Source organism: Gymnodraco acuticeps, unplaced genomic scaffold (assembly GCF_902827175.1).
Source record: "Gymnodraco acuticeps unplaced genomic scaffold, fGymAcu1.1, whole genome shotgun sequence".
NCBI lineage: Eukaryota > Metazoa > Chordata > Actinopteri > Perciformes > Bathydraconidae > Gymnodraco > Gymnodraco acuticeps.
Genome location: NW_022990254.1, coordinates 384,825 through 398,032, shown reverse-complemented (window position 1 = coordinate 398,032; position 13,208 = coordinate 384,825). Strand labels below are relative to the sequence as shown.

Here is a 13,208-nt window from a genome sequence, read left to right as displayed (position 1 = left end):
GACAGGATTTTGTGAGAGTTTGACATTAGATTGAAAAAAAAATGTCTGGGTGAGTTACGGTTCCCATATTTCATATTTCTTATCTGGGCCCTATTTAGAGGCCCCTGGTGAAAAAAGTATCTTTCCAGCCCTTTCCAAAGTCAGGTTATTAAAGATGAAAGATTATTCAACAAAACATTTCAATAACGTTCTTTAACCACTAGGTGTCCCTATCTACCAATTGGATCAAATATATAAGTCAGCCGAATTAGTGTTGATACTGAAAGGAGACGTATTGTGTGAAAAGAAATGGAATATGTTGTTTAATTGCTGATATATTTATATTTATTTTATTCTGCTGAGAAAGTTGAAGATCACGTGACATACACGCCAGAAAAAAACGTCATTTCTGGGTATTTGTCCACTGGTTTGCCTGTTAACCGTAGGTGTCACGTTTGAAGGGACGAAACGGAACGTCATCGCTCGAACGGCCAATCATATCGCGCATTGAGGAACCCAAAGCCTCCTAACAGAGATGCCTCGATCCTTTCGAAAATTCGCACGGAGGCAACAGTCAAGGTGAACATCTGTGAGTTTCTCCAAAGCGGTTACCATCGGTAAACAGCAAGTAAGTACTGCCCATAATGTGGATTAGTGGTGGATATTATGTGCTTTCGATTGTGAACGCCAGTGGAGTAGTGTCGTGTTGGTTTGTACATGGTAGCGAATAGATAGCTAGCGTTAGCTAGTAACATTAGCTTGATAGCAGCCATGTCCACCTTCAAGCAGGTGGCCTTAACGTTAGCCTAGCTAGTGCTAGCCAGCGCCGTATATGGCTATGGTAGATGGCAGATGGCTCTGGTGCTAGCCAGCCAACTGTTGCTGACTGTTCCATTTGTTGGCAGAAGGCTTATGCTGTATTCGAATGAAAGAGCGAACAATGAATACTTTAACCGGTAAGACTGGTATAATTGCCATTGGTATAAGCTAGTTAGCTTAGCATTGCTGCTAAGTTTGAATTCTGACGCCATGGTCTAACTAACTTACTAGTAGGTTAGCTGATGTTAGCTAGCTAATGAATGTTTCTTGTGCTAGGTGCTTGGTGGTTTCATGACATTGTCTAATCAAATTAGACCTAATCTAAATCGGTGTCAAAGTTGGTAACGTTAGTTGCTCTTACAATGTTAATGAATTCGTCACAGACCCTATTGCACATTGGTGTCACCACGTGTCATCACTAGGGCTGCAACACACGACTAATTTGATAATCGATGAATCTATCGATTCATCGATTATTCGGATCGTTAAGGTTTTAACTGTACTACTCAGGGTTCGTACGGGTGCTTGAAATCCTTGAAAATGCTTGACATTTGACGTGGTGTTTTCAAGGTTAGGAAAGTGCTTGAATTTTGGAAATGGTGCTTGAAATTGAGATAAAGTGCTTGAAAATGTAAATGCTTTACTTTTACAATAAATTGCTGTCTGACTGAATAGTTCGCTTTTTAGATTAAAAGAAAAGAATTGCTTCGCTTCTACATAAAACAGCTCCGCTGCACCTTCCCGCGCTATGCGCGCGACCTGCAAGGGTTTGTGTTACGTGTGAGCTGTGCATTCTGATGAGAGTGATAGATGACTGTGTGCCAGGAGGTTGCAGTTTCAACGAGCGTTGGCTAGCAGAAGACAAATACAAGCCATGGCTAAGACGAGGGTCAAGCCCACGAGTAGCCTCCTGCAAAGTTTGCAAAAATAACGATGCGAGAGTCTGCGCTGACGAGCCACATGAAAGGTACGCCGGAGTAGAGCATTTTAGATTAGGCTAACGTTGCATGTTACGTTTGTTTAAGCTAACGTTAGCTAGCTGAATAGCGATCTCGATTGAGGGATAATAATAATTGCAGGGGACAATCATTTCAGAGGAGCGTATCTATGTTAATATGTGCGTTACAGACGTCACCCTGTGGCGAGCAAAGTTTCAATCACTCAATACTTTCATTAACACTACTCTGGATGATAAAGGATTACCAAACTCTCTTGCCTCTTCACAATGTTTACAGATTCGCAATGTTTATAGGTTTGAAATGTTTATAGGTTATTGCAATGCGTAATGTTATTTCTCTGAAAACACAATTTTTTAAATCTTATTTTACTTCTATACTATTCTAGCCTAAATTAGCTTCTACTTTTACCTGCATTTTGTACACTGTCCTGTTTTGCACTTGTCCTGTCTTGTCCCTGCACCCTGTCCAATGTTGTCTTTATGTCAGTACCTACCAGCAACACATTTCTAGTATGTTGTAAAACTACATGGCGAATAAACAGATCTTGTATCTTGCTCTAGGCCTACTGATTGCCTGCCTGGTGTTGACCGACGCGACGAGGTGTATTGCCTAAATCCAATCCACGGATTGCTTCCTAGTTGGAGGTAGGCCTAGTATGCAACACAGACTGTAGTTTATAGACTGTGCATAACTGCAGTCCCCAGCTCTAGTGCTTCCCTCCATGAAGTACTGAAGCTCAGACATTTGTTACCTGTGCAGCACACCTGAGATTAATCACTTCATCCAATACTGTTTGACAGTACATTTATGTGAGCTTACCTCTCTTGCTTCCCTGTGGTGGTTTTTTACTGCCTCTATTCCAGATTTGACATCCTCGTGATCCTGGTGTGCGTGCGCCATCCTCGAGGAAATTGCTAGTGACTGTTCGAGTGTTGTTGCAGCTAAGGTAGTTAACATTTCGATATGATTGTGACTGCTGTCTCGTCTAAATGGGATGCTCGACTACCTGACCTTGAACACCTTTACAACATGCTCATGTTCATAATCTGCATGCAAACTGAAAAATTCCTTTTGTTGGTTGCCTTTGTAATTTCTCCTTTCTCTGGTCTCCTTTTTTCTAGGTCATCAGAGAGGACAGACCATCCTGCATTTCTGTCAGAAACTGGACAACCCGAAGATCAGGGAATTTCTGGCCAGCTATGATCCAGAGGGTTCGGAGAAGGCTGCCTGCATCCTCCAGCTCCTTATGGTCTACTTTAAGGAGCCTACGGAGAAACTGATGCTCGAAGTTGATGTAAGTTTTTTAAAATTTATTTAAATATTTAAAATGCTAAACGAGTGATTACATTAGGGGCAACTGAAGCTCAGTTGGTAGAGCTGGTCGTTCATCGACCGTAGGGTTGGTGGTTCGAATCCTGGCTCTGACTGTCCGCATGTCGGAAGTGTCCTTGAGCAAGACACTTAACCCCCAAGTTGCTCCAAATGGGCCGAGCTGATCTGTGTTGAGCTGTAGTGCGCGGATTAGCTGTTGCGTTAGCATCACCCAGGCGGGGGCTACACATTGGTTTGCGGACGTCCATTTGTAAGCGCTTTGGGTGTCTTGAAAAGCGCTATATAAATGCAAGTAATTATTATTATTATTATTAGACCATTTATTATGTTCTGATTTACCTCTGACCAATGAACGATCTTCATCCTTGCATAATGTTAAATCTATGCTATTGTGTGTTACTTTGTTACAGACCTGTGCCACTGCTGCTGATGTAGTGAATACTGCAGCACTCCCAAGCACCCCCTGCTTGATCATTCAAGGTAATGTAATGTTCAGGGATGGGATTGTTCCTGTTTATACAGGATTTCCTGCTTTTCTGACCTGAATGGCTAGACTTCACTGCTGCTTTTATTCTAGTTATATAATTTCTCTTAGGACATCCCTGTTCTGCTCCACCATCGATGAGGTATAGGATACTGAATAGTTACTCTAAAGAGCTCAAGTGTTCCTTTGCATCAAGGGGAGAATCTGACTGAAGGCCTTCCATCTCTCCTGCACTCCATTCAAGTCCAGTCTGTGAAACGACACTTACGATACTCTGACGCCATATGTTTCAGCGATTCGCGTTAGTTAAAATCTATAGCCTGTTTCAATGATTCAGGGGTCTGACGAGTTGACATGTTCTCGTTCTAGCTGGGCTCGTAACCATCTACCCATAGAGGAATGAGGTTAAACCGTCTATCCATAAAGGCAGAGGGAGGAGGGCTAGGGAGTTGCTTTGTCGTTCAGCCAGATTCTCCTATCTGCACAAACACCTTTGATGCTTTTACAGTGACTGTTAAGTAGCCTACCTCACTGATGGTGGAGTAGAAAAGTGCTGTCCACCTGGAGGGTTCTGTGTCATGTCCTTGCATGCTCTGCACTGTATATTTTCCTGCTTTTTGGTCCTTGGCAATCATGAATGTTACTCGGATCTGGTATTGACATCTCCAGCTCAAGTATTATTTTTGATTGATTCTGGGAATGTACCTATCCACAATAACGCATGACGGGGTATCTGTTCATTTCAGGTGACACAATGAAGCCTTCTGGGTGGATGCTATCGAGGGACAAGTGGTAATGGGCCCACACCCATTTTTTTTGCATGGACTAGCTGCTTTATTCAGCAGCTACTATGTCTTCAACCTCAAATATCCCGTTGGATCATGCACACTGGAGTTCATCCAAAGGTATTGTAACACTCAAACACATGATCAATGTCATCAGTAAGACTTGTCATGCAAATTTGTGTTTCACTATCTTGCTATTAAGTCCATGCCTTTCTACAGAGGCTATAAAGTAGATTAAATGCTTTGAGTATGAAGCCTGGAACCAAATATGCGAATTGGGACCACACCATCACTTGATGTTGCTGGGCTAGCTTGTTAAAAAATTGACATAATGGTTTAATTCACAATATAGTATGGCTTCAAAATTCAGATAAGTAAGTAAACCTTATGTTAGAGGTACCTGAGGCACTCTGCTAGGCTACAAATAATGTTATTGTGAGAGGATGATCCAACAGGTTTGTACTAGTAACAGTCGGTGTGGGAAAAGACACAGGTGAACACCTTGATAAATGCTGCCTGCAATACATGAGTGTATTTAAAACTGAAACTTATCTTTGCTTATTAACAGATGCTTCTTGGGCATCAACCCGGAGAAAGGCTCCAAGGCAAAGAAGCGAAGCTCCATTAACCCTCACGTGAGCACCCTTCACCGGAAGCTGATAGACTTGGAATGGTCTGCATAGACTGCATGGTGTGCGGGGACAAGTTTAGTGGGAAGCATTACGGTCAGTTCACCTGCGAGGGATTATTTGTTTAAAGGATCCGTTAAGGGTTCATCTGTTTTTTATGGATAGTTGAGGTGAACTAGTTCATGTTCCTGTTTGTTTACTCTGTTGTTTATTTTGTCAATAAATATGCCAGTGGGCTTCCATTGATTTTACCTCATTTGTGCGTTTGGTGTGTTGTTTTTAATTGTACAATAACATTACGTGCATTTTTATAGTGCAGCTCCAGTACTTCCAGGAGGAAGCTCACACTTTGGTTTCCTGTTAAACTTGGACAGGAAACCATTGTATGAGCTTCCTCCAGGAAGTACTGGAGCTGGGAATTACAGTTATGCACGTGTATCATTGTAAATTACTGGCTACTCCTGCAGTACTTTCACAGTACACATTGTAAATTCACAGTAAATTACTGGCTACTCCTGCAGTACTTTCACAATAGAAATGTAAAAGTACAGGCCCTTGTTGTAATTAATGTACAACAAAATGATGTAATTCCCCAGTAACATACTGTAATATCACAGTAATTGAAGCTGTGAAGTTACAGTATACAGTTGTACCTTTACAACAATGCATTGTAATATCATGGATGTGAAATTACAATACATTGCTGTGAAGACATTCACAGTAAATTGCTGTGAACCTTACTGTGAAAGTCATGCAACAAGTTGCCAGGTAATTATTGTGAATTCACGGTGGATATTTTTACAGTGTACTGATTGGTTTGTTTGTCTGCTTATTTGTAATTTGTCAATATTGTTGTATTTTTCGAAATTCTGTGTTTTTATTTTTTTTAATATTTTCTACTTATCACTACTTTGTTTCTGCTCCTATATTTTTCTTGATTTTTTTACTCTAGTTTAATTTAATTTGTTCTCCTTTTTGATCATTTATGAAACATTTCCTGGATTTCATGCATATTTTCTTTTTTTGATGGCACGGGAACCTGCATCAAACAGGAGAAAACTTGTGCTTGTTCACCATATATTTAATGTTTTTTTATTGAAGTCTCTCTTTCTTTCAAACTCTAGCCTGTTGTGTACATCAGTAATGTGCAGATAATGATCCAAGTCAAGGCTATTTCCCTCTTATCTTTACACGGATAGAGTGCCTTTTCCGCTCTGTTATTCTCTAGTATAACACACCATAATACTTTTAAGCCAGGTTGCCGGAGCGTCTTCTTTATCCCCGTCTTCCCTTTCTTTTGTCAGTAGTATACATACTCCTCAGCCAGAGTGAGAAAAGTGGAGCAGGTTTTGTTGATGACTTAAGGGATGGAAAGCACACCGGGGCTTCTAATGCACCTAGTATTTAAATAATCCCCGGGTCTCCTCCATCCTTTTGATGCCTTTGTTCACTTTGAAAAGTTATCACCATACAGCCTGTACTGTTGGCTCGGGGATGAAGAGAGGCAGAAAGAGAAGGAGATGTTCAAAATCGCGGCACCGTACCTTTTCTTCTGCATCCAGTTCCCAGAGCGTGAAAGAACATCTGAATACACATTCGAAATCTTATCTCACTCCAGCTGTACTGCTGAATTCTTCCTTTTTTTTCTTTCCCGGGCACTCTCTAAAGCAAAGCAGAAGGGAACCCAGAAATAATCAGCCATGCTTATCTTCCTGCAGTACTGAGGGGAGCTATAATGAGACTCACTCATCCGTAGTGGAGAGCTTAATAATTCATTGTGGTAGCTTTGCAGGTGAACCCTATCACATTACAATTTAAAAGCTCTAAAGCTAGTATTGCTGAAGGGGGGGAGAGCGGCTAGGCTGAACGCTAGGCTGAAAAGCCCTCGTGCATACAGGTATACGGAACGCCACGCGCTCTTAATGATCTGCAATTTTCTCTAAATAGACCTGTATGCGGTGTGCGGTCTTTCCCATCTACAATTTAAGCGACAACCGAGTGCGACTTTAAAGAAGTAAACACAAACATCTCTCCTTTCAAAGTGGCTCCTTCTTTTTTCTCTTTAATTAAAAAGCGCTCATCATATTAGCGAGCGTAAATCACTCTTCCCCGGGGAACAAAAGTTCTTTAGGCACCTCAGGGAAAAGACATAAAACAAACCATTTTTACTTGTTTTTCCTCTCAAGGGCAAAGGAGTTACTGTCCAGTCTTTTTATAATGCCACCCATCTCACCCCCCCTTTCCCTGCTGGCGATCTGCCATAGAAAGTCTCGCAAGATGGGGGGGGAACATTAGTATTTATTCGCTCCGACACCCTTGTTTTCATGCGGACCTTTGCTCTGATTAAGGATCTCGAACAGTCCGCTGGCTTTTTTTTGTATTCCCTCCCTAAAACTAATTTTCTCGCAGGGAAACCTTCAGACATTCTACAAAGATGGGGTCGGCTCTGTCAGTGACCTCTGGCACCGGCTGTCTGCAGAGCGCATCCCAGATGGGTTGGACTGCGGCCCGCACTTCTTCCAGCTCTCTCTTTCTGTCTGTCCCCCCCCCCCCCCCCCCCCCCTCCTCCTCCTCCTCCTCCTCCTCCGCCTCCCTACAGGACAAACCCTTGGTCGCTTGGCACAAGGACTGCATACTGGAGTGACCTTGGAGGGCTCTCTAATGGAGAACTTGGCTTTGTTCCACAGTTTCTCAGCCAGCAGACATGCACCCCCCTCCCCTTCACCGCGGACACCTCCTCTCGGTCTATAGATCCGGGCTCTACTCACCTCTAACCCCCCCCCCCACCTCCCCACCACCCGATAGCTGGAACACATCACATCGCTGACATTAATTGTCACCAGTAACGGCGGCTGATAAAAGCTCCCTGCCCTGTTTCTCTGCAGGGATTCTGCCGAGTCACGCGGGAATTCTTCTTGCTCCGGGAGGCCGTTACAATAACACGGGAGAATAAGTACTCGTGTGTTTGCATGTATGCTCAACATGACAGTGTGTTTGCATGCAATGGTGAGGACATGTCAAAACACGTTGGAATCATGTTAGCTCGCTGTAACCCTCTGGATATAAGTGTGATGGGATTAACCGATAAGTAGATAACTCACATCTAAGGGTATTATCTCGGGATGAAACAGTGCTTACGTCTTCTCAGATGATACGCCGCTGCAACACGCTCCCTGCAGTGAGCCAACATTAATACAATCATGTATCTTTTGTGAGGATGAATTCCCAAAGCCGGTGTGAAATGCGCTTGTGAATGTTGAGAAATGATGTGAATATGTAATGGCCTAATTAATAGGAATGTACCTTATTTTGCATTCCTACAATAACATGAGCACATGGAGTACCATTAGAATCTAATGCTAATCAAATCCCCTTTTCTTCTACTAGTGTGGTCCTTTATAGGCATACAAAACAACACAACAAAGCACCGTTTTTCAATAATTATTTACAATCCTTTTGTACCTGTTACATGTGGTAGATGCATTGCAGGTGATAATCTTAAACACATAATGAAGAATAAAAACGAATATTGCGTGGTTTGTGCATATAACACAAAAACAGGATGTGTAATTCTCAAAGAAACCGCAAAAGGTAAAAAGTGTCACCAACTGTGCTGCAAAATGTTTTTGTCCCACTAGGTACGATTTGCACATATTTTAATTTGGTAATATGCATATATTTGGCACCCGGTTCTAGGCAAATGAGCTTAATTGCAAAATATTCACAGATCAGAGCTAATAGCCACAAGCAGTTACAGTAACATTATTACCATCTTCAGTGAGTTGGTGTTAACGAGGTTATAATAAGGGGTGATATACGGCAGCAGTAATTCGCGCCAGGTGAAGGCTCAAGATCATTTATTTTTTAATGCAGAGCCAACATCCAACGTAAAAATACATTAGATAAGGGCTGCCAACTCTACATATTGAGCTATACGGCGGCCCATATCTAATGTATTTGACCACAGATTTACTGTATGTAAAAGCGGAGATGCATCCCATCCCCTCTGGCCCCCCATTTAATTATGTTTCTACAATAAAGGCACTGATTGTCAAAATAATCTCTAAAATAAGAATACTGTACATGAGATGAAATGCTCGAAAAAAAAATTGAATGACAAATAAGGGTAATATATAAGTTAATAAAGAAACTATTTCCTCCATCCCCCGCAGAGAAAAAGGCTGAATTGCATTCCGCTGCATATCTTCGTTTGATATTGATTTTACAGCTAAAACACGGCCATGATCTTTTGTGAATCGGACCTTTACACTGGGCACTGAGCGAAGGGAATTCATGGGGCTATCAGTGAAAGGCTGAATCCTTATCACCGTGGCCAAGGGTTACATTATCTTCCGCTGCACTATCAAAGGCAAAAAGTCAAAATGATGGAAAAAATGTATAAATAAATATATGTGTGGTATAAAAAAGTAATAGCAGGACTGTTCTCTCCTCAGATTTGTTTTGTTTCTTTTTATTAAATGATACAATTCACATGATAACAATGCATACATCTTTGACTGTTGATTTATAACCATAATCACACCCTTGTACTTTCCCAGAACTGTCAACACCAATTCTAAACTCGTGCTTTGAAACTGAATATCTTTCATACTGATGTGGGCTGTTTTTTCTAATCTGCCAAGCGTGATCAACCCAAACATCTCTGCTTTGGTAAATGCAATGAGTTTGATTTTACTACTGCTGCGAAGCCGGAGGTGTTAGAGAGCACAACACGTTAATCAGCCGCCTTATTTATAGACAGAGGGCCATATTTCCAATGTAAAGAATAAGCTCAAGGACTGCCACAGCAACAGAGAAATTCTAACTGGTTTGACCTTGTTACGCATGTATAGAAATGTTTCAGAACCCTGAGCCCAGAATTGATTCAATATTGGACAAGACTGAAGGAGGCTGTATGGATCCTTTCAATTGATGATTCCGAGAACTCATCTGAAATTCATCCTCCTGTTTCGCTGTAACGTGGTCCAAGGAGTCTGAAGCAGCAAACTGGAAAACATCATAAATCTGAGACATAAAGTTGTTGTATATATAACCTTCAAAGCTGTTGGTAGACGTAAGAGAAAGGGATATCAGGAGATATTTTCAGGAGATATGACATGAAAGGGTTACCTTTGAACAAGTCCTTTACTTTGTGACCTTTTATGCACATCAAATACAATAGGTGTAATCTATGTCATGGCCTCGCCCTTTTTTGGGTTGAAAACACTTACAAATACAGATTCTGAAGTTTTCGCTATTCAAACAATTAAGAATACCATGCATTTTTTGTATCTACAAGGAGCCCAAATACGATGGTTAGTCAGGCAGTTAAACAATGTCATTAGAGATTGCTGAATTAAGTCAGACTGAAGTACTCCTTTGTGCACTGCAGTCAATCCTCACAGTAAATACAGAGCTAAATCCCTGATCAAATGCACGCTGAAGGGTCTTTGAGCATGTTTCTCTCAGTGATTGTGATGTTAAATGTTTGTTTTTTTCATGTATTGTGTTTTGATATCTATCCATGTTGATGTTGCAAATGGAGCTACTGTGATGCAAGTCAAATTTCAGACTTGATCTGACCATTAAAGTATTATCGTATCGTATGATGGTCACTGATTTATAGTTAAGTTAAAAGCTATAGAGGACCGTTGTCCAATCAGTCTGCCAGAGCACAAGCGGCCGGCAGAAGGCTAACATTTAAACTAGTATTTCCTTGGCTTTCAGTGTTTTATATTTTAATGCAGCATCTACAGTCTTTGACGACTGACGTTGACCTCATTAGCATCTAAATGTAGCTGTGATGAAGTGTGTCCCAAATACATAGATGTATGGACTGACCGGTCCGGATGCCACAGATATTATCTTTTAACATATTTTTTCTAAGTGAAAGTTAAGCAAATCTGAACTTTGGATATTTTTGTTGTTTGACTTGCAAGACACGACACAACTGCTTTCATGCATTATAAAACAATTGTTTCTGCCGATTCTTTGTTTTAACTGGAAAGTAGGTGGGGCAGTCATTTTACCAGGCAGTGAGTAGCGCTGCTCTCATCTATAGGCAATAAAGCACAGACTGATATTCAATCATGGACAGGCCCCTCCTGGTCAGTGCCCATAATGGTTTCAGTAACTCAGTCAAATGCAAACGCTATACAGCCTTCATAACAGTCCTCATATGTAGTTACCTGAAAATCTGAATGTATTCTTGTCAATCAGGACCTTTGAACCACCAAAATGGCCCACCCTCAGGGTCTCAACCTGCACTCAGTCCAGCACAGGACTTCAAGCATTGTGATAGAGCCACAGAACAGAGCCAGCTGAGCCATGAAAGTAGAATCTTAAAAAATCAATTCTGAAACTCACAGGTAGCTAGCAGAGACCATTTCTACTTCAAGCATTGCTGCAGCATTTTTAAGGAGTTCTAAGGGGGGGAAGAAACACTTTTCAGAAATGGCCAAGAGGAATCGAGTGAGTCACAGTAATCCAAATGGAAGAAAAAAAACACTGAGGACTTTCTTCAGGTGTACCAAGGATAAAACGACCTCAGGTAAGATACACTCTTACTCTCCGCATGTGGTTTGCTTGGATGTGCAATTCAGCCAGGTGGATAAGATACAGATTTTTCCTGCTGTCATCGCGGACAATACTAAGGCGAATGGGAAAAGGTAAATGAGCCAAATATACACTTCACATTTGTTGTAGTAGCACCTTTCTTGTGATGCGAAGGTGGTTTGGTGGGGAAAATAGAGATGCAGGGTTTCATCTTTCCCGAGAGAATCGGTACAATCTCAGAGCAATTGTACATCTCTGGAAAAAAGGAAAAGGCGGTGAGAAATGTGTTTTCTTTCAGAGAAGAATTGATACATTATCACATTTTCCTTTAGCTTCCAGCAAAAATGATGATAATAATGTCCAATGCCCCCACACCAACTGCCAGCCGAGTGTTTTTCAGTTAGAAGCTGAACTTGAAATGACATCCGTTGCTCTTGGTTATTTTGTGAACAGAATGTTTCACCCACCTGAGACCTTTTGAGCGAACTCTACAAACCTGCTCACAGTCATAGCGGGTTTATGGACTGTAACAAAAAGCTGCACTTGTCAGATTTGAAATGTATATCCGGTATAAATGTTACCTGAAAAGTCAAAACGAAACTCCTTTTATTCCCTTACAGGCGGAGGGGAAAAGTCGTGACATTAGTTTACCTCCAAACAAGTTAGCTTTCTACAAACTGTTCCTGTAAAATAATCAGTTTTATTGTGGAAATGTTAACAACATGTATCTAGATTCAAGGTTATTTTGTGTTGTTTAGGAATCAACTTACTGTGTTTTCATGTGTTTCTATTAATTGCACATTTCAAGCTGCACTTGTGTATATCCTTTGCTTAAGCAGTAATGACAAGTTATGCATCCAAATATATCACAATGGATTCCATTACGATAAATTGTTTTACTTTGTGCATACTTAAAGGTGGGGTAGGTAAGTTTGAGAAACCGGCTCGAGATACACTTTTTGTTATATTCCATGGAATGCTCTTAACATCCCGATAGCAATGAATATCTTAAGTGCTTTGACAAAAAATCCATAAAAAAATGTCATCTGTGGAAGCCGTGGCGCTGTAAAAAGCACGACCAATCATTTTAGCCGGCCCGGCTAAAATAACTGGATGGCCTACCTGCCTGTCAGCCTTCCATCTGTGCACAAACTTATCTCGTGCCCTCATTGGTCATGTGCGCGTTCGTGTGTGTTGGAGGAGGGGCTCTGTAAGGAAGTGGCAGATTTTTTCCGGCTGTGTATTTTCAAATCCTAGCGCACTCAAGCTGGTTTCTCCAAAATTACCTACCCCATCTTTAAGACAACACATTCTCACTCCCAACTCGGCCTATGTTGACGTTATGTCAGGGTCCCTGTCGTCACTTTCCAACGCAAGGGGGGGCCCTTTAGCGCCGAGTTTCAACTTTCGGGGATGTCCATAGACTTCTATAGAGCTCCCTAAATGTATGTAAAGGACGACTTGGGATCGCGAGCGAATGCTCCCAGCTGCGTTGAAATTCAACGACCGCGGCCCATTCTCTGCTGAAGCATACGATGCGAGACTGCGTTGCATTAAGAACATTATGCTCTCTATATATGTGACCTGCTCCATCGAAATCAGTCGCATTGACCCGAAGATACATTTTGAGTTGTATATACTGTAGGAAAGAGGAGATTCCTAGATT

General features: G+C 41.5%; 1 long non-coding RNA gene across 1 annotated transcript; it reads left to right on the top strand.

The window, feature by feature from the left end:
- Positions 1-407: 407 nt before the first annotated feature.
- Positions 408-5,243, top strand: LOC117549031. The gene is made up of 7 exons (XR_004569412.1): positions 408-607; positions 2,318-2,401; positions 2,621-2,703; positions 2,879-3,051; positions 3,500-3,569; positions 4,320-4,478; positions 4,927-5,243. It is a non-coding gene; the product is annotated as an uncharacterized LOC117549031 (long non-coding RNA).
- Positions 5,244-13,208: the final 7,965 nt, after the last annotated feature.